The following is a 22560-nucleotide window of genomic DNA, read 5'->3' on the forward strand; positions in this document are numbered from 1 at the left end:
AAAGGTCTTGACAATGGGGCCTGCTCAGTGAGGTAGACTTTTCTCTAGACCCCTGGTTCTGAAAGGCCTCCAAGCTGACTGCACCTTTCCTCCATATCACTGCTCACTCTCTGCAATCTTCACATCAAATTCGGTTTTGATTGGACCTTGGAAATCAGAGGAAAGGGCAATTGTCTCCCCATAGCAGCTGAGTGACTACCACAAAAGCATGCAAATTTTCACTTAGGCCTATCACACAGCCATAAATGTCCACAGTGGCCATAGACAACTGGAAGCCACAAAAGCCTGCTACAAATATTATTACCCACAAGAAAAGTCTACCAACAACTTCCTCTCCTTTCCCATGGAATGTCCCACTTCAGGATGGTTCTTTTTTATTTTTCCTTCTTAGAGACAGAGTCTCACTTTATCGCCCTTAGTGGAGTGCTGTGGCGTCACAGCTCACAGCAACCTCCAACTCCTGGGCTTAGGTGATTCTCTTGCTTCAGCCTCCCGAGTAGCTGGGACTACAGGTGCCCACCACAATGCCTAACTATTTTTTTGCTCTAGTTTTGCCGGGGCTGGGTTTGAACCTGCCGCTCTTGGTATATGGGGCTGGCGCCCTACTGAGCCATAGGCACTGCCCAGGATGGCTCTTTTATAACAAATAATCCTGTGTCAAAACAATCATCTTTACTCCAAGGTCTGCAAGGTGCCACTCTCTGTAATGACAATATTTCTTAGCACTATAGATAAGAGGTGTGAGTGAACTTCTCTGAATAGTAGTCCAAAAACTGTCTTCGACACTATCTCCTGCATTAGGTGTCCCCATCCAAGATGGACTTTACCAGAAACACCCAAAATGACCCATGAAAACAACTTTATGATATCTTTACCTACTAAAACATCTTCTGATACCTCAACGTCAAGCAAACCCAGAAAACAACAGAAATTAGAGGATTTTTTAAAACAGAAGCATGAAATCCTCCAGACACATTTCTCTTGATTTTGAGAAACTGTGGGTCAAAATAAACTAAGTAGAAAAAGATCTCTTCAAGAATAAGGGCGCAGCCAGGCATGATGGCTCACACCTGTAATCCCAGCACTCTAGGAGGTCAAAGTGGGAAGACTGCTTGAGGACAGGAATTAGAGACTATCTGGAGTGAAACCTTGATCTTGTCTTTATAAAAATAGAAAAATTAGCCCAGCATGGTGGTACACACCTGTAGTCCTACCTACCTACTTGGGAGGTTAAGGTAGGAAGATTGCTTGAGACTAAGAGTTTCAGATTGCTGTGAGCTTTGATGATGCCATTGCACTGTAGCTGGGCAATGTGAAGTAGAAATTAAATCAATGATTTACTATAAAAAGAGTTCTAGACCTTTGTACATTAAAAAAAAAAGAAAGAGTTCTAGACTAGAATTCATGTATAAATTTGGGTTAAATCCTAACATTTACTAGCTATGTGATAATAACAAACAGCTAACAGCTAACACTTATTGAACATTTATTATTCATCAGACACTGTTCTAAGTGCCTTGTAGGTATTAACTCATTTCATATTCATACACACCTTGTGTGGCAGGCACTATTTTTAATTATGTTTGACAGTTAAGGAAACTGCACAGAGTGATTAAATGATTTGTTTGGACACCCAGTAAGCACTGACACCATTAACTTAAATATTAACATAACATTTCTGAGTCTTTTTCTCTGTAAAATGAAGGAACTAATATTTGTCCTAATTACCTTATAGAAATATAGGATGTAAAATAATATATGTAAAGGTAGTTTGTAAACAATGTCAGGTCATTTCTTTTATTGCATTTTCAATTATCATTGTACCATGCAAAATTAAAGTTTGAGTTGTTCCATATGATCTCAGTATAAACATTAAAATTCAGGCTGGGTGAGGTGGCTCACACCTGTAATCCCAGCACTTTGGGAGACCAAGGTGGGCAGATCACCTGAGTTTATGAATTAAGACCAGCCTGAGCTAGAGTGAGACTCCATCTCTAAAAATAGCCAGGTGTTGTGGTGGGCGCCTATTGTCCCAGCTACTTGGGAGGCTGAGGCAAGAGAATCACGTGAGCCCAAGAGTTAGAGGCTGTTATAATCTATGACACCAGGGTACTCTACCAGGGGTGGCAAAGTGAGACTCTGTCTCAAAAAGAAAAAAAAAGAAAAACCTCAGGAATTAAATTTGGGATTAATCTGTTTCCAGAGCCCTGATATCCATTAATTTACACTCTCATCTAAAAATGGCAATATAACATTTTCGATACCACTAATAAATAAAGATTTGCTTTTAAAATGTCTGTGTGATAGTGACCATTTGACAGTGTTTTAGTAGTGGTAAGTGGCCCTATAACTTAAGGCCAATGAAAGTTGCTCCAAAACTGACAAAATCTGTATTTTGGGGATTCTCTATAAAGCCAGCATGAACTCTAGAAATGATATAAAAGACAAAAAGCCGGGTGGCGCCTGTGGCTCAGTTGGTAGGGCGCCAGCCCCATATACCGAGGGTGGCGGGTTCAAGCCCGGCCCCGGCCAAACTGCAACCAAAAAATAGCCGGGCGTTGTGGCTGGCGCCTGTAGTCCCAGCTACTCGGGAGGCTGAGGCAAGAGAATCGCTTAAGCCCAGGAGTTGGAGGTTGCTGTGAGCTGTGTGAGGCCACGGCACTCTACCGAGGGCCATAAAGTGAGACTCTGTCTCTACAAAATAAAAAAAAAAAAAAAAAAAAAAGACAAAAAGCCTAGGGAACTAAGTTAAAGGAGATTAAACAACAACTAAATGCAAGGCTAGACTCTGACTGATGCTGGGTTTAAAAAAAAACAGTATGAGCTGGGCGTCATGGCTCAGGCCTGTAATCCTAGCACTTTGAGAGGGCAAGGATAGAGAATCACTTGTGGCCAGAAGTTTGAGATCAGCCTGAGCTACACAGCAAGACTCTACCTCTATAAAAAAAAAATTAAAAGTTAGGTAGTCATGGTAGCACATGCCTATAGTCCCAGCTACTTGGAAGGCTGAGGCAGGAGGATCATTTGCACCCAGGAGCTTAAGGTTGCAGTGAGCTTTGATGAGGCTACTACACTCTAGCCTAGGCAACAGAGGGTGGCCTTGTTTCAAAAAAAAAAAAAAAAAAAAACCCCAAGAAAAACATGACAACAACAACAAAAACCCAAAACAAAACAACAAATCCCAAACCCAATTGTTCCAAAGGACATTGCCAGAACAATCTGGATATTTCTTGTTCTCTGGAGACAAATGCTTTAGTATTTAGGAGGGGTCTTCATGTCTGTAACTTACTATTAAAGGGGTTAGTAAAAAAAAATATATGTATACAAGAAGAGAGAAAAAGCAAATGTACCAAAATGCTAACAATTGGTGAATCTAGAAGGCTATTTAAAGTGTTCACTATACCATTCTTACAACTTTTTCGTAAGTTTACAATTTTTCAAAATAAAAATTTGTGGCAAAAAATTTAAAGGCCTAAAGTCTTTTGAAGAGGAGGGTAATAAACTTCTCCATTCTATAAAGGAGTATGTGGTTTTCTAAAAGACTCAACAGTTATTAAAATCAACTAATGCTATTAGTGGTTTATATATTTCAAGTACCAACTACAAATGCTAAAACAATTGCATTTGTGGGGCTGTGCCCTGACCGCTGCAGCATTCATAAAATGGTGACAGTTCAAGAAACATCTAGTTTCTAATTAAGTGAGACCAATACCAGAAGGTAGGGTCCACAGCTCGGACAGAGACCTTTCTCCTCTAGTAAAATACAAGCTCCCTGATTACCAATAACCTTCCTGGAGAGATTTGAAGGGCACTCCTCCAGCCAGACCTGCCTGAGTTTAGCCTTTTTGTTGGCAGAAACAATCTGCTGTGAACATTCTTTCTGACCTCCACGTTTAGGTCAGAGAGGACTTAGCTGATTTGCCCAGGAGACTTGTTTTTGGATTCAGTTCAAGAGTACCAGAAACATTAAGAATGTGCAAGGCATGATGATAGGCATAGAGTCTACAAAGCAAGGAAGAACCCTGCCCTGGAAAAAGTCAACCTGTAAATAATCAAGAAACAACATAAAAAGTGCTAATGATGGGGTTATGCCCTACAGAACACTGGTGAAAAACAAATGGTGCAGATTTATTCAAACATCAGGGAAAGCCATAGAGCAAAGGCCATATCTGGGCTGGAGGATAATTACTTTTCCATAAAGTAAGGGGATTCCAAGCTCAGAAAAGTATATAGGACAGGGCATGGAAAGGCTATAGGGTCAGCTCACTTAGAGAACAACAAGTTCATTGGATTGAAATATAAGCTTGGGAGTGGCGGGTGGGAAGAGATGATATAGGTCATGAATTTCCTGCCTTGTACCTAAAGAACCCTTTAGGTCTCTGAAGTAGATATCTTTTTTTTTTTTTTTTTGACACTGAGTCTCACTCTCATTTTGTCCTCCTCAGTAGAGTGCTGAGGCATCACAGCTCACAGCAACCTCAAACTCTTAGGCTCAAGTGATTCTCTTGCCTCTACCTCCCAAGTAGCTAGGACTAGCGGTGCCTGCCACAACACTCGGCTATTTTTAAAGATGAGATCTCAATCTGGTTCAGGCTGGTCTCCAACTCGTGAGCTCAGGCAATCCACTTGCCTCAAGCCTCCCAGAATGCTAGTGAAGTAGATATTTTATTCATTTTCCTCTTGGATTAGAACACTTATATCCAAGATCTACTTGTCATTTATTACGTGCCCTAAGAACTGTAGGGGAATTCTGACTAGGCAAATCCTTATTCTCAGGAATTTATAAGATAAGGTCATAAAGAATAAGTACATAGAGAGTTTTAATCCAACAACAACAAATTAAGAATCCTAAAAAGAGTTTTAGAATTTTTTTTTAAGGAGACAACAACAAATTAAGAAGCCTAAGAAGGGGGTGGTGCCTGTGGCTCAGTGGGTAGGGCGCTGGCCCCATATACTAAGGGTGGTGGGTTCAAACCTGGCCCCAGCCAAACTGCAACAAAAAAATAGCTGGGTGTTGTGGCAGGCATCTATAGTCCCAGCTACTTGGGAGCCTGAGGCAAGAGAATCACGTAAGCCCAGGAGTTAAGAGGTTGCTGTAAGCTCTGTGATGCCATGGCCCTCTACCCAGGGCAATAAAGTGAGACTCCGTCTCTACAAAAAAATAAAAGAAGAAGAAGAAAAGCCTAAGAAGAGTTTTAGAATTCTCACTATGACACCCTTGGTAGAGTGCTGTGGCATCACAGCTCACAGCAACCTCAAACTCTTAGACTTAAGCGATTCTCTTGACTCAGCCTCCCAAGCAGCTGGGACTACAGGCACCTGCTACAATGCCTGGCTATTTTTTGTTGCAGTTGTCACTGTTGTTTAGCTGGCCTGGGCCAGGTTAGAACCTTGGTGTATAGGGCTGGTGCTGTAACCACTATGCTACGGAGCCAGAATTTTTATTTTTTTGTTATGTCTCACTACATTACCTAGGCTGATTTTGAAGTCTTGGGCTCAAGTGAGCCTCCCACAAAGTGCTGGGATTATAGGCATGAGCTAGAACATATTTTAAAAAGTTAGACAAGATCACTTTCAGCAAAGAAGAACGACATAAATAGGGAAATCAGGAAAGAGTTTCTGATGGCACTGGAGACACACCTGACAGGTATGACATTGTTGAAAACAGAAAGAGGTCATTCTAAGGAAAGCAACTAGCCTAAGTTAAAATACAAAGGTAGCTCTGCAGATAGACATTGTCCAGGTCCATGGATTCCTAAATACTCCCCCTAGATTCAGAATCAAACACATTTCTTTGACTATATTTACTTCATGGGGCAGTGACTTAAACATTTTGCTTCTAGCCTGTTTTGTGTTTTCTATTACACTAGTAACCATTTCTTTGTGGGTTCGTTGCTTGGGGGCAGAGATGGAAGAAGTTAGGAATGGATAAGAAAACAAGTTGGCCAAGTAGAACCAGCTCAGAGTTGAAAAGGGCAATTTACTTCCTGTGTTCTTAGTAAAGTCCTGCAGTCCAGGGCAGTGACCTGGGGCATCTGGGCTAAAAATCTTCTGTTTATATAATTACACATCCCCTATATAAAGAGGTCCTTGTGAAGTCTGCCAATCTGTCAGTTCTAGTCACAGTCAGTTCTAACAAGCATCTGACCATGGAAACTGACACCAGACAGGGGTTGTGGGAGGAAACTGGTCAAACTAGTTAGACAATTTTAATATTACTTAGCATTATATTGTCATCAGGGAGAAGAGCATTAACATTATTTAGTACCTAATAAGCCTAAGTATTGTGTTGGTGTCTCATGTAATCCTCTTAACAACCCAATGAGTAGTATTAATTATGAGTAAACTGAGGCTTAAAGATTAAATTACTGTCTCAGTATCATATAGCTATTAACTGCTGGCACCCACGTCTGAGTCAAACCTAGCTCTTGCTTTATTGCCTATTGCTCTCCCTTACTCAGCATCAAAGAATTGGTAAACTCTATATTTTAGTTCTATAGACACTTTCCTACAGATAGATGAAACTTTAGTTTGGCACTGCTCATATATTGTCTGAACCTTGACAGTTTAACACTCCTGTGACCAATACTTAATGCTGTTGCCAATGTGTTTTCTCCGTGCCATGGTTTCCCCTTCTCAAGACTAAGGTGATCATTCTATTTTGAAATACAACCCAGGGCTTCCTCTCAGCTTTCAAAAATTTTCACCAGACCCTCCTAGCTGGCTTCCCATTCCTAACTCTTTCATTTGAATTATCCTTTCTTGGTCTTATCTGCTCATAGTCTTAGCCCTATCCAATTCCTGTCAGCAAGGCCCAAACCAAGCTACACCCTCTCCTAAAACATCCTCTCCGCTTCAGCTTATCAAATTTGTACCTTCCAGTTCAGTACCTGAAATCTTTCTGCCAAAGAAAACCCTCATCAGGAGTAATTATGGTTTCTCTGAATTAAACAAGCATTTCCCCCTTCCCTCTCCTTGGGCACAGCACAGTATGTACTGGTGTGACCCTGTACAAGATGATTCTGTTATTTCTGTGGCTGTTCAAGCTTTGCGCTGTAGCTTTTATATTCCTAATGACTTTTCTTTCTCCTTTTTGTAGAGTCTTTCAAACTATAAATGCTTTGAAAGTAAAGATTAACTTTACATGTATACTCTGGGATAGTATTCAGCCATAAAAAAAGATGGAGACTTTACAGCTTTTGTATTAACCTGGATGGAGTTGAAGAACATTCTTCTTAGTAAAGTATCACAAGAATGGAAAAGCAAGTATCCAATGTACTCAATACTAATATAAAATGAACAGATAAACAACTACACACCATGAGAAAAAAACACAACTAAATTCAAGTAGTGGGTAGTAGGGAGGAAGAAAAGGGGAGAAAGGAGGGAAGAGGGAGATTGGTAAACTCTCACCTAACAGGTAAATGTAAGTGTATACAGAATACCCTCTAGGTGAAGGGTTCAACTATAACTTGAACTTTACCTAACAAAAACAATACAACCTTATCATCTGTATCCTCATATTAATCTGAAATAATATTTTTTTTTTTTTTGGAGACAGAGGCTTACTTTGTCACCCATGGTAGAGTGCCCTGGCATCATAGCTCACAGCAACCTCAAACTCTTGGGCTCAAGCGATTCTCTTGCCTCAGTCTCCCCAGTAGCTGGGACTATAGGCACCTGCCACAATGCCCAGCTATTTTTAGAGATGAAGTCTCACTCTGGCTCAGGATGGTCTCAAACCTGTGAGCTCAGGCAATCCACCCGCCTCGGCCTCCCAAAGGGCTAGGATTATAGACGAGAGCCACTGCACCAGGTCTGAAATAAAATTTAAAAAGTGATTAACTTTACAGTTCATCTTCAGTACCATGCTGAAGAGGGATTTGCTTCTACAAGTGTAAACTAAGAGTGTGCTAAGCTTTTGTTTTCCTAAGACAGGGTCTCACTGTGTTGCCTGGGCTAGAGGACAATGATATCATCATAGCTCATGGCAACCTCAAACTCCTGGGCTCAAGTGATGCTCCTGCCTGAGTAGCCAGAACTTCCCAAGTAGTCAGGACTATAGGAAGGCACCACCACACCCAGCTGATTATTCTTTTTTTTTTTTTTTTTTGGTAGAGATGGGAGTCTTGCTATGTTTTATTCAGGTTAGTCTCAAGCTCCTGTCCTCAAACGGTACTCTTGCCTCAGCCTCCTAAAATGCTGGGATTGCATGCATGAGTCACTGTACCCAGCCATGCTTAGTTTCTAAAAGCAAAAACAGTTGCAGCTCTATCAGTCAAAATAAAACAAACAAAAGCCCACCCTTGTGGGCGGTGCCTGTGGCTTAATGGGTAAGGCGTCAGCCCCATATACCAAGGGTGGCAGGTTCAAACCCAGCCTCGGCCAAACTGCAACAAAAACTAGTCGGGTGTCGTGGGGGGGGCCTGTAGTCCCAGCAACTCGAGAGGCTGAGGCAAGTGATCACCTAAGCCCAGGAGTTAGAGATTGCTGTGAGCTGTGATGCAACAGTACTCTACCAAGGGTGACAAAAAAAAAAAAAAAAAAAAGCCCACCCTTGCTACTATGTAGTACAGTTTCTATGTTTTTACAAGAATGTCCTTCCTGGGAATGAAAACCACAATAAGGTAAAATATTAAAATACAGGATTCTGGCTCGGCACCCATAGTTCAGTGGTTAGGGCACCAGCCACACGCACTGAGGCTGGTGGGTTCAAACCTGACCCAGGCCTGCTAAACAACGACAACTACAACAACAACAAAATAGCCACGCATTGTGGTGGGCACCTGTAGTCCCAGCTACTTGGGAGGCTGAGGCAAGAGGATCGCTTAAGCCCAAGAGTTTGAGGTTGCTGTGAGCTGTGACGCCACAGCACTCTACTAAGGGTGACATAGTGGGACTCTGTCTCAAAAAAAAAAAAATACAGTGGCAGGTGCCTGTAGTCCCAGCTAATCGGGAGGCTGAGGCAAGAGAATCGCTTAAGCCCAGGAGTTGGAGGTTGCTGTGAGCTGTGTGAGGCCACGGCACTCTACCGAGGGCCATAAAATGAGACTCTGTCTCTACAAAAAAAAAAAAATACAGGATTCTCTCAGCTGCTCAGGAGGCTGAGGCAAGAGAATCGCGTAAGCCCAAGAGTTAGAGGTTGCTGTGAGCCATGTGATGCCACGGCACTCTACCCAAGGGTGGTACAGTGAGACTCTGTCTCTACAAAAAAAAAAAAAAAAAATACAGGATTCATAGTGCACCACACAAATCAGAACCCGTGTTAGGGGTGAAAAAGCAGATATTATTTAAAAGATTACAAGCTGTAAAAGGTGAAACACACGCTAAAATCCCTTGGCTTCCCAATTTGATCAGTTTATAAAACTTAGAAGGTACAAAAACTTGGGAGTTTGGGCCTAAAACAACACTGACGCATTTCTATTCGTGTTATGCTACAAGAGAAAAAATGTGAAGTTTGAAAATTTTCCTTTCCAGAGTCAGTTTTAGACAAGGTAAAGGAAAAAGAAACAGATGCTATATTCCAGCCCCCTGTAGCTACACAATGACCTGGTTTTGCCCATTTAAAGTAGAATACTCTTCCTTGTTCCTTAAACAGTATCTCCTTAGCTGGCTGGCTCAAAGTCAATCTGAATCACATGAGGCTTGGCTTATGCCAGGTTCACAAACCATGTTGATATTGCATAAACTTCCACAACTGCATGTCCTTGGTCAAAAGGACCAGTGGGCAAGCCAGCCTAGCCAGTGCAGAGGAGCCACTCAGAAATACACACTTTTCTGAAAGTGGGTGGGAATCATCAGTAACCCTGGGTTACTCTTGTATAAAGCTGCATGCCTATTTTTCAATTCATCTGCCTATTTTTCTATTCATCTATTTATGTGTCCCTGGATTGCCAAAGGAAGCTGATACTAGCTGCCCAAGCAAGCTGAGGATGACAGTCTCCTCCATTCCACTGCCAGGATCACTAACTTCTGAACGCAGTTTAAGAGCAACATGGCCAGTCTCCAGCACAAGATCTGCAGCTGGATGCTGTGGTGACTGCCCAAGAGGCCTCTGCCAACAGTAGTAGCACAGCTCAGGAGATGCCAGCTCCATTCCCCAAGCCCACATAATCTCACCATGAGAGGTGAAGAGTATCGTAGTTGCAGGAGCAGTTGCTTAGTAGAGATTACGGGTAGATGGCTCAGTGGGTGTAGAAATCTTCTGGTATCTCCAGTAATAGCAATTTTGGACATGGGACATTCTCCCAGGAGGCAACAAGCAGGTTATGCTGTTTACCATCAAGCTTGTTATCTCCAACTTACCTTCCTAGCTGCCAGATTCAGTCTCAAGCTGAAGAAAGCAGAACTATGCTGATATTCCATTAAGCAGCCAAGGATTCCTAGCACTGTGGAAGGCCAAAGTGGGTGGACTGATAGAGTTCACAATTTCAAGAACAGCCGAACAAGAGTGAGATCCCATCTCTAAAGAACAGCCAGGCATTGTAACTTGGGAGGCTGAGGCAAGAGGATCACTTGAGGCCAAGAGTTTGAGGTTGCTGTGAGCTATGATTCCATGACACTCTACCCAGGGCAACGGACTAAGACTGTCTCAAATAAAAAAAAAGTAACCAAGGATTCTAGGTCCTACCATTAGGATGACCTACGTCACAGCTAGGTATTAAAAGATGAACTGGGCCAATCAGATTCTCTGCATCTGGAATTCAACTAGAAATAGGAAAACAACTTGAGCTGAGTCTTGATAATAATGGAACATTACAATAGAGAATTAGTAGCCTTTACTGTTCAAATCCCTGCAGGCTGCCACACCTAGTATAGCCTCCAGTGACACTTGGTTCTAACACAGCTCCTGTTCTTGGGCTCCCCTTATCACTTATGACCATATCCCTGATTGAGGTAGCACAAAAGAACCTCTGATCCTTGCAGTCAAAGAACTACAAAGCAGTTTACCCATGTCCAGAAATGGTATGGCATCACCAGGAGGCAGAATCCCATGGTTAAATTATGGCTACAGGGCAGCTTAGACCTACAACCTCAGCCTAACCCACCTCTTTGGAAATATTTCATCTATGTGAGTGTGACAAACAGAATATAAGAACTCAGGAGGGCGGCGCCTGTGGCTCAGTGAGTAGGGCGCCAGTCCCATATGCCGAGGGTGGCGGGTTCAAACCCAGCCCCGGCCAAACTGCAACCAAAAAATAGCCGGGCGTTGTGGCGGGTGCCTGTAGTCCCAGCTGCTCGGGAGGCTGAGGCAGGAGAATCGCGTAAGCCCAAGGGTTAAGAGGTTGCTGTGAGCCGTGTGACGCCACGGCACTCTACCCGAGGGCGGTACAGTGAGACTCTGTCTCTACAAAAAAAAAAAAAAAAAAGAAAAATAAAAAAAATAAGAACTCAGGAAAGCATAAAGGGCCACTTTTGTTTTCAAATAGCTGTGAAAATGTATCTTGGGTCGTATAGCTTAAGTTGCTACTTTTTATATAAAATCTAGTCTTATAAATAACAACAAAATTTATCAGATTATGTGTATGTATATATGTGTGTGTGTATATATATATGTATATATAACTTGTCTTCCTTTCCCACAAATGATATACAGTAACCAAATAAAAATGACTTTCTTTATTATTCACCAGGTAAAACAGTATAATCTGTTGGTCTGCCAGGTTCAAGTCTGTATAATAAAATCTATGTGCCCTTATGAAAAACACGTAATTCACCTCTTGGGTTAAAATACAATTTACACTAGAATGAGATGACCTTTTTTTTTTTTTTAATTGTATGTCGTTTATTGTCTTACAATTGCATAGGACTTTGATTGTGAATGCTTTAAAACAGAGAATAAGGTAGCCCACTTGACACTACTCTCTTGCATGGGATATTTCAAGCCATTTTACTACGGGCAGGGAGCAGGAACAAAATGCAAACTGGGTTTAGAAAGAACCATGATCAGATTAAACAGAAGTTGGGGGGTTGGAGGGATCTGGGCTATAGATGAGAAAAAAATGCTGAAGGCTTTTTTTTTTTTTTTTTTTTTTTTAAGAGAGTCTTACTTTATCACACTCCTTAGAGTATGGTGGTGTCACAGCTCTCAGCAACCTCTAACTCCTGGGCTTAGGTGATTCTCTTGCCTTAGCCTCCCGAGTAGCTGGGACTACAGGTGCCTGCCACAATGCTGAACTATTTTTTTTTGTTGCGGTTTGGCTGGGCCGGGTTCGAACCCACCACCCTTGGTATATGGGCCCTGCCCACTGAACCACAGGCACCACCCAAATGAGATGATCTTTAAAGAACTTTCCAGCTCTCAAATTTGGTGGGTTTACTCTGAAAAAGTAATGAATTCATCAATTACAAGGATATAATTCATTCATTTAATAAATATCCGAGGGCCATTGAGCCAGGGATGCAAGGTACTTGGTATAGAACAGGGAATTTTTTTTTTTTGGAGACAGAGTTTGAAGCTGTTGCCTTGGGTAGAGTGCCGGGGTGTCATAGCTTATAGCACCCTCCAACTCAGGCTCTAGCAATTCTCTTGCCTCTGTTTTTCTATTTTTAGTAGAGATGAAGTCTCGCTTTTGCTCAGGCTGGTCTCAAACTCGTGAGCTCAATCAATCCACCCGCTCTGCCTCCCAGACTGCTAGGATTACAGGTGTGAGCCACCGTGCCTGTCCACAACAGTGAATGAAACATAAAAAACACCACACTCTCCTAAATTTATATTCTAGTCCGAAAAACAGGAAAATACATATAAATTTTTTCAGGTTGTGAAAGCATTTTAAAGAAAAGTAAAATGAAGGTTATAAGAAAAAAAAATGAGAGTGAGAGGAGCAGATAGAAAGGATAGAGGGGTAGTATTTTAGATAAGGGTGTCAGGGAAAATTTATCTGCTAAGGGGACATTTGAGCAGTGATCTAAGGAAATAATGAACTGCTTGATTCAGAAATTAGTAGGAAGAGAATTTCAGATAAAAACAACTAGTAGGCTCAGCGCCTGAGGCTTAAGAAGCTAAGGCACCAGCCACATACACCTGAGCTGGTGGGTTCAAATCCAGCCTGGCCCTCCAAATAACAATGATGGCTGCAACCAAAAATAACCGGGCATTGTGGTGGGCACCTGTAGTCCCAGCTACCTGGGAGGCAGAGGCAGGAGAATGGCTTGAGCCCAGGAGTTGGAGGTTGCTGTGAGCTGTGATGTCACAGCACTCTACCCAGGGTGACAGCTTGAGGCTCTGTCTCAAAAAAAAAAAAAAAAAAAAAAAACTAGTAAAGCCCTTGAGAGCCCTTATTTAGTTGTCTTATTCAAAGAATAGTAAAGTAGTGTGTGGACTGAGTAGGTAGGGGAACGAATGATAGGAGATGATGTTACGGGCAGCGCCTATGGCTCAGTGAGTAGGGTGCGGGCCCAATATACTGAGGGTGGTGGGTTCAAACATGGCCCCGGCTGAACTGCAACAAAAAAATAGCTTGGCGTTGTGGGGGGCGCCTGTAGGACCAGCTACTTTTTTGAGGCAAGAGAATTGCCTGGGCTCAGGGGTTGGCGGTTGCTGTGAGCTGTGATACCACAGCATTCTACCAAGGGCGACAAAGTGAGACTCTGTCTCTACAAAAAAAAAAAAAAAAAAGGAGATGATGTTAGAAAACACCCAAGGGGCATGGTGTCTCACACCTGTAATCCTAGCATTTTGTAAGGCCTAAGCAGGTAGATTGCCTGAGCGCAGGAGTTTAAGACCAGCCTGAACAAGAGCAAGACTCCATCTTTTTTTTTTTTTTTTGAGACAGAGCCTCACTTTGTCACCTGTTAGAGTACTATGGCATCATAGCTCACAGCAACCTCTAACTCTTGGGCTCAAGTGATTCTTTGCCCAGCCTCTACAGACACCTGCCACAACACTTATTTTTAGAGATGGGGGTCTCATTTTTGCTCAGACTGGTCTTGGACCTATGAGCTAAGAGCAATCCACCACCTCGGCCTCCCTGAGTGCTAGGATTATAGGCATGAGCCACAGGGCCTGGCCAAGAGACCCCATCTCTTAAAAAAAAAAAAAAAATTGCCAGGCATTGTGCTTAGTGCCCACAGTCCCAGCTACTGGGAAGGCTGACTCAAGAGAACAGCTTTAGCCCACGAGTCTGAGATTGCTGTGAGCTATGACACCATAGCACTCAACCCCAGGGTCACTGAGTAAGACTCTGTCTCAAACAAACAAACAGAAAAAAAAATAATAATAATAACCACCCGAGATTCAACAGATGAGAACTGAGAGAAAAAGATTTAAACACTTCACATATAAGATTCAATAACAATATGGTTCTTGACTTCTGCAGGTGTTCATTATATGCCAATCACGGAAACAAAACGGTAAGTTCATAGCTGCAATGGAACTAAGCAAAAACCTAATGCAGATGTCAAAATTAACATAAACTTCATAAGGAAAATTGCTTTGGGAAGCCATGTGATATCAGATCTATTTCACTCTATTTAGGTAAGCTTCTCCAAATTTAACCTAAAGAGAAAAATCCAGAGAAAAAGGCCATATAAGCTGGGTGTGGTGGCTCACACCTATAATCCTAGTACTCTGGGAGACCAAGGCGGGAAGATCCCTTGAGCTCAGGAGTTCAGGACCAGACTGGGCAAGAGTGAGACCCCCATCCCTACTAAAAATAGAAAAAATTAGCTGAGCATTGTGGTGGGTGCCTGTAGTCCCAGCTACTGAGGAGGCTGAGACAGGAGGATCACTCAAAGCCAGGAGTTTGAGGTTGCTATGAGCTAGGCCTACCCTCCCTATGGCAATCTAGCCTAAGGCACCAGAGTGAGACAATGTCTCAAAAAAAAAAAAAAAAACCCATATACTAAAAGGCTTAGTGCCCATAGCTCAGTGAGCAGGGCCCCAGCCACATACACGGAGGCTGGTGGGTTCAAGCCCCCAGCCACATACACCGAGGCTGGTGGGTTCAAGCCCTGCCTGGGCCTGCTAAATAACGACAACTGCAACAAAAAAAACAGCTGGGTGTTGTGGCAAGTGCCTGTAGTTCCAGCTACTCGGGACGCTGAGGCAAGAGAATTGCTTAAGCCCAAGAGTTTGAGGTTGCTGTGAGCTATGCCACCACAGCACTCTACCCAGGACGATAGCTTGAGACTCTGTCTCAAAAAAAAAAAAAAAAAAAAAAACCAACCAAAAAATACTAACAGAAGCACTATTTCTTTTTTTTTTTTTTTTTTTTTTTTGAGACAGAGCCTCAAGCTGTCACCCTGGGTAGGTGCTGTGGCATCACAGCTCACAGCAACCTCAAACTCCTGGGCTCAAGCGATTCTCCTGCCTCTGCCTCCCAAGTAGCTGGGATTACAGGCTCCTGCCACAACGCCCGGCTATTTCTTGGTTGCAGCCATCACTGTTGTTTGGCAGGCCTGGGCTGGATTCGAACCTGCCAGCTCAGGTGTATGTGGCTGGCACCTTAGCTGCTTGAGCCACAGGTGCCGAGCCCAGAAGCACTATTTCTAATAGCCCAAATGATAAATAAGCAAGTAAATTATGGTGTAACAATAGGTTAGGCAATTTCTTTGAAAATATAAAAATTATGTAGAAACTTAAGGGAAGAGATGTAAAGAAAGTAAACACAAAATTCTGTTATTATTACAGCCCTATTAAATATATACATATACGTACATATATATATATACACACACACATATATATGAGAATGAATAAACACTAGAAGGAAACAAAAAAAATACTGACAGTTGGTTCTGCTGGGGAGGCAGGGTCATTCTTACTGCTTATAGAATAACACTTGTTTAATAAAAACCAGATTGCTTTGTTCTGGTTCTACTACTCCATTAAAATATTAAGGCCTATAATTACAACATAGAATACTATTTCAGCCATTAAAAAAGATGGGAGACTTTACATCTTTTGTATTAACCTGGATGGAGGTAGAACACATTCTTCTTAGTAAAGCATCACAAGAATGGAGAAGAAAGAATCCAATGCACTCAATTCTAATATGAAGGCAGGAGATGAGCTAATAAAAGAATAGGGTGTAAGGGAATATGGGAGCAGGGAGAGGGGAAGAGGAAGGACAATAGGGGGTCGCAGTGTATGACACACCTCTTGGGGGTGGGACACATTTATAAGAGGGACTTTAATAAATGCAATCACTGTAACCTAATTCTTTGTACCTTCAATGAATCCCAAACAATTAAAAAAAAATAAAGGTTTGTGGGGAAAAGGAAGTAACGATAGAAATTACTGGTATCAGGTATTTGACAAGAGAAGTCACACTGATCTCTCTCTCTCTCACACACATCAGGAAGGTCTTCTCAATAACCCTGTAGTATCTCATGGTGCTAACTATTGTTTCTTGAAGCATTTTTTCTCAGCCTCTATAACCATGAACAAACTCCTAGTCCTTTACTCATATTTCCACTTTTTTTCCCTAGGTCCTAATAAAACTTACTTACCTATTTTCCTATTTCTTCTTCTTTTTATGAAGGAAGATGTATACCTCTAGCCCCATTATCTGCTCCCAAACTCCCTAATTCCAATTAGAAATCTCCTCTCCTCTATGAAGATGTACCAAACACTAAATTTTCTTTTTCTTTTGCAGTTTTTGGCCAGGGTTGACGTTCGAACCCGCTACCTCCGGCATATGGGGCTGGCGTCCTACCCTTTTGAGCCACAGGCGCTACCCCGTACATTAAATTTTCACTACACCAGTTTTAACTCCATTTACTCCCCTGCATTCAATAGTGTCATGATTTTTCCCATTTGGTGGAAGGAATTTTAGTACAACTCTGCCATCAAATCTATCACTGTCATGATCTACTCTACCACTTCTCCCCCTATTATTATTTTTTTTTTTGTAGAGACAGTGTCTCACTTTATGGCCCTCGGTAGAGTGCCATGGCATCACACAGCTCACAGCAACCTCCAACTCCTGGGCTTAAGCGATTCTCTTGCCTCAGCCTCCCGAGTAGCTGGGACTACAGGCACGCGCCACAACGCCCGGCTATTTTTTGGTTGCAGTTTGGCCGGTGCCGGGTTTGGTAACCCACCACCCTCGGTATATGGGGCCGGCGCCTTACCGACTGAGCCAAAGGTGCCTCCCCCTATTCTAGTAATATCTCACTGGTAGTATCCTAGAGCTTCTTAGTACATATTATATCATATGGCCTTGAATGTACATGTCTCCTAAATGTTTTAATGTTTTTTTTCTGTCCCTGGCTAAAAAACCAAAACCAAAATCAAACATAAAAATAAAGTATTCCACATGCAATTTCTCATTTAATTTTCATAACAAACCATAAGCAGACACTTTTATTATTACCATTTTGTAGATTAAGAAAATAGAGATTGGGGGCAGCGCCTGTGGCTCAAAGGAGTAGGGTGCTGGCCACATATGCCAGAGGTGGCGGGTTCAAACCCAGCCCCGGCCAAAAACTGCAAAAAAATAAATAAATAAAGATTGGCTTGGCGCCCATAGTACAGTGGTTACGGCGCCAGCCACATGCACCGATGCAGGTGGGTTCTAGCCCAGTCCGGGACAGCTAAAACAACAATGACAGCTGCAACAAAAATATAGCAGGGCGTTGTGGCGGGTGCCTGTAGTCCCAGCTTCGTGGGAGGCTGAGGCAAGAGAATCACTTAAGCCCAAGAATTGGAGGTTGCTGTGAGCTGTGACACTATGGCACTCTTCTGAAGGTGACATAGTGAGACTCTGTCTCAAAAAAAAAAAAAAAAGAAAGAAAAGAAAAGAGAAGAAAATAGAGATTTAGGATGTCTATAGCCAGGGGCATTATCAGTAGAAGTGTAGAGGATGCCAAGAGCCAGACACCTCTGAGCAAGATGATTTGCAGCTGGGCAGCAGACCCTAGGGCAATTCGTCCACAGGTGCTCCTTGTGGAGAAAGAGCCTGAGCCCATGGCGATCCTTAAGCACATAGTCATTTTTTAATACTCCCCTCACCTGTCTTGTGCTGTCTCAACAAAAGGCTACTGCATCTACAGTGCATCTTACAAGGGTACATGTGAAACTTAGTAAATGTAGAATATAAATGTCTTAATACAATAACCAAGAAAATGCCAGGAAGGCTATGTTAACCAGTGTGATGAAAATATGTCAAATGGTCTATAAAACCAGTGTATGGTGCCCCGTGATCGCATTAAGGTACACAGCCTTGATTTAATAATAAAATAAAATTAAAAAAAAGAAAATAGAGATTTAGGAAGATTAAAAAGCAGCCTAAAATACAAGATGGCAAGAAGTAGAAGAGAAATCCAACCCAGGGAATTTACTCCAGAGTCTGTATTCTTTTTTTTTTTGAGACAGAGTCTCACTTTGTTGCCCTTAGCTATGACCCATAGCTTATAGCAACCTCAGACTCTTAGGCTTAAGCGATTCTCTTAACTCAGACTCCCAAGTACCTGGGACTACGGGCACCCACCACAATGCCCAGCTATTTTTTGGAGACGGAGTCTTGCTCTTGCTCAGGTTGGTCTTGAACTCTTGAGCTCAGGCAATCCAGACACCTTGGCCTCCCAAGTGCTGGGATTACAGGTGTGAGCCACTGTGCCTGGCCCAGAGTATTTTTTTTTTTTTTTGAGACAGAGTCTCACTATGTCGCCCTCATTAGAGTGCAGTGGGGTCACAGCTCACAGCAACCTCAAAATCTTCGGTTTAAGCGATTCTCTTACCTCAGCCTCCCAAGTAGCTGGGACTACAGGCCACAACACCTGGCTTTTTTTTTGTTGTTATTGCAGTTGTCATTGTTGTTCAAGCAGGCCCAGATTTGAATCCGCCACCCCAGTATATGTGGCCAGTGCCCTAAACACTGAGCTACAGGCTCCAAGCCTTTTTTTTTTTTTAAGACAATCTTAGGCTGTCGCCCTGGGTAGAGTGCCGTGGCATCATAGTTCACAGCAACCTCCAATTCGGGCTCAAGCAATCCTCTTGCCTCAGTTTTTCTATTTTTAGTAGAGATGGGGGTCTCACTTTTGCTCAGGCTGGTCTCAAACTCCTGAGCTCAAGCAATCCACCCGCCTCAGCCTCCCAGAGTGCTAGGATTATAAGCGTGAGCCACCGTACCTGGCTTCAGAGTCTGTATTCTTGATTGGTTACTCAACTTGTCTTAGGTCTAGCAATAAGGCTTTCCCTTAACCCAATCTTAATTACTGTCTACCTTAAATATATCTGCCTCTAGGCTATTCCTGAGTGAAAATAGTAAAATGCCATATTTAAAATCCTTGGGCTCTGGGGTCAGCTTGTTTAGGCTCAAATCCCAGTACTACCATTTGATATCTGACCTTCTATAAAATGGGAATAATAACAGTGCCTACTTCACAGAATTAGGAAAATTAAATGAGATTAAGCATAGAAAATAGTAACCGATTCCCTGGCTCACGGCAAACCTTTGTATACATGAGCTATCCTAATTATTATAATGCCACCCCCTGCATTTTCTGCCTATTCTATTCCTACCTACCTTTTAAGATCAAGGTTTTACATAGCCCCCAGTAACCTGTTCTTCCTCAGAACACCTAGGATATTTTTGCCTGTATTTGATCTGTATTTTCTTGATCTGTATTTTGTTGATTTGTATTTTGATAAAAATAATAGCATTCATAATATTTACTACATGTAGGGACTGTTTCAAGTACTCCACATGAATTTACTCGTTTTAATCCAAATCACAACCTTATAAAGTAGATACCATTATCATCCCTCTTTTGCAGGTGATGAAATTTAAGGCAGAAAGGGTTAAAGAGCCTACCTACAATTAATAAGTCAGGGAGTCCAGCACGTCTAACTCCAGAATACATGCTCTTTACCATTAGTTAATGTTTCACATTTTGTGTTTCATATCTCTTCTGGGAAACTGCAGCCTTTTCAAAAACAAGAATGGTGTCATCTCTAAATCCCTCACAAGGTCAAAGAAAGACTCTTCCACAGACTGATGCATGATAAATATTTGATGGATTGATATTCTCAATGCCAAATTATCATTTGCACTAGGACATAAGCCCTCTGTATTTATTCTTTTTTCTCCATATTCTTTTTTAATAACTATCTTCAAACTATCTGTACCTAAGCTATTATAAACATAATAACAATTAATTAGTATTCTATATGAATCACAGTATTATGTGGCATTTGGCTCATGTCCTGACATTTAGTAGAACCTCTCCTTCTAGGACTCACAATTTCAACTTTACTATTCCATAACTAAAACCCATGTGAATGCAATCTCAGGAAACTTACTGACTTTTTTTTTTTTTTGAGATTGAGTCTCACTCTGTCACTCTGGAGTTTAGTACTGGGGCATTACTGCTCACAGCAACCTCAAATGCCTGGGTTCAAGCGATTCTCTTATTTCAGCTTCCCAAGTAGCTGGAACTATAGGTGCCCACCACAATGCCTGGCTAGTTTTTCTATTTTTAGTAGAAATGGAGTCTCGCTCTTGCTCAGGCTGGTCTCCAACTTGTGACCTCAAGCAATCGACCCTCCTCAGACTTCCAGAGTGCTAGGATTACAGGCATGAGCCACCACGCCTCACTTTCCTTTCTATTTTAAATAGAGTTGGATTTCTTCCCATCATCAAAAACTAAACACAGAAAATACAAAGCAAGACTTTACTTCAATTTTATCAATATTTATCTGAATATATTTTAAATTGATATTTCTATTTGACATGACTCCATTTTCTCTTCATCCCAAAGACAAACACCATACAAACATCTCGTGTTTACTCTCTCTGGAATACTAGAACAATTTAGGGGAAAAACAAAAAAATTTTTACTTTTATCAATGCTTTTTCTTTTTAAAAATTTTTTTTCTTTATTAAATCATGACTGGGTACATGAATGCATTTATGGGGTACTAAACATTAAGAATGCCTTTTCTTTAAAAATAAAAAAAATTAAAAAAAAAGAATGCCTTTTCTTTTATATCACTTTCTTCTACCTCACAAGATCCCACACTTCCTTCTTCTTCACAGACACTAAAGCCCTTTTCATGCTTTATCCTCCCTATATGATAGCCCTCTGCTGAAAACTTGCTTCCCTACATACTCTAGCTAGCTCCTCAATTTTCAGGTCTGCTTAAATGCCATTTTCTCAGAGAAGCTCTCTTTACGTGCCCAATCTAAAATGATGCCCCCTTAGATCTCTTAACAGTGGAAAGTGCACACTTTCCTCTCTACTTACACATGAGTCTGAAATAAAAAGCCAAACAAACTGTACCTAACAGCCAATGTGAGGTAACCTAAAGGAAAGTACAATCTCAACAAGAGGGGGGATTACTGAGAAGGAACCGAACAGTTAGAGGTGAACAACTTAGATATTCCCAACATTCGAAGCAATGAAAATGATCTCAAAGTTACTTCACTATTGGAATAATACCAAATTTCTTTAGGTTTTCCAAAAATAGGACAACCTTCAGATACTTGCTGAGAGCAAAACACAACAGGAACTAATAGTCTAATAATTATTTCTCTTCCCTGACCTCAATCACCAGAAAGGCAATCTGCTCTCTGAGGATGTAAGCCTGAGGACCAGAACCAGGAGGTCAGATTCTCTTCCTGGCTTGGCTCTCAGTGGTCCATCTCAATACCTAACCTTGTCAACTACAAAATAAGGGCACCAGTGCTAATGTACTACAGATCTTTATTATTATACTGTTACACATAGTACATGAGTGGTACCAAAAGCCAGAGAGGTTGTATTGCTCAGACTCAGTAACAAATTTAAGTAAGATGTTATAAAATGTACTGTAACACTGCAATAATAATAACTTCACCCCCGTGCTGTAAAAATAAATTATAGAAACTATGGTGCTCTTTTAATTCAAACAGAACATAAAAACAAAAAGTTTAGATAGGAAGAGAGATTTCAAAAAAGAATATTAAAGGTTGGGTGGTGCCTGTGGCTCAATGGGTTTGACACTGGCCCCATATACAGAGGGTGGTGGGTTCGAACCCGGCCCGGCCAAACTGCAACAAAAAATAGTCGGGCGTTGTGGTGGGTGCCTGTAGTCCCAGCTACTCGGGAGGCTGAGGCAAGAGAATTGCCTAAGCCCAGGAGTTGGGGGTTGCTGTGAGCTATGAGTGAGAAATAGATCGAGACTCTGTTGTTTTTTTTTTTAAAAAAAAAGAAAGAATACTAAAGGTTAACTTCATCTAATATTGTATTAACTGTAGGCTAACAGGAATGTTTTGCCTATTTTGACCTTCTAAGAAAATAAATACCAACTTTTCCACTTCAATAATTAATCCACTATGCTGCTTAGTAATAATTAATAATTCTACTGGAACACTTTCACATGTTCCATTATTTTCACTTTATCCTTTATTATTGTTCCCATAGTCAAGCAACTGAAGCCTAATACTTTCTCAATGAATGATGGTGCCTGGTTTTCTCTGAGTGCTTATTTCTACTTTCATTTCCATTGTTATCACCTTCCTCTTTGCTGTAGCATCACCTGGACTTGCAGTGGACTATTGCTTTGGAGGCATGACCATAAGGGTGAATATGGACCCATAAAGTCAAATAAAAAAGTTAAGACAAGTAACACTG

At 41.6% G+C, this 22560-nt stretch overlaps 1 protein-coding gene across 5 annotated transcripts in view; it reads right to left on the reverse strand.

Annotated features, from left to right (window-relative positions):
* The window catches only part of CPEB3 (cytoplasmic polyadenylation element binding protein 3), a 190859-nt gene that overhangs the window by 59196 nt on the left and 109103 nt on the right, over nt 1-22560 (reverse strand). The window lies entirely within an intron of this gene.

The sequence above is a fragment of the Nycticebus coucang genome, chromosome 3, assembly GCF_027406575.1.
Source record: "Nycticebus coucang isolate mNycCou1 chromosome 3, mNycCou1.pri, whole genome shotgun sequence".
Taxonomy (NCBI): domain Eukaryota; kingdom Metazoa; phylum Chordata; class Mammalia; order Primates; family Lorisidae; genus Nycticebus; species Nycticebus coucang.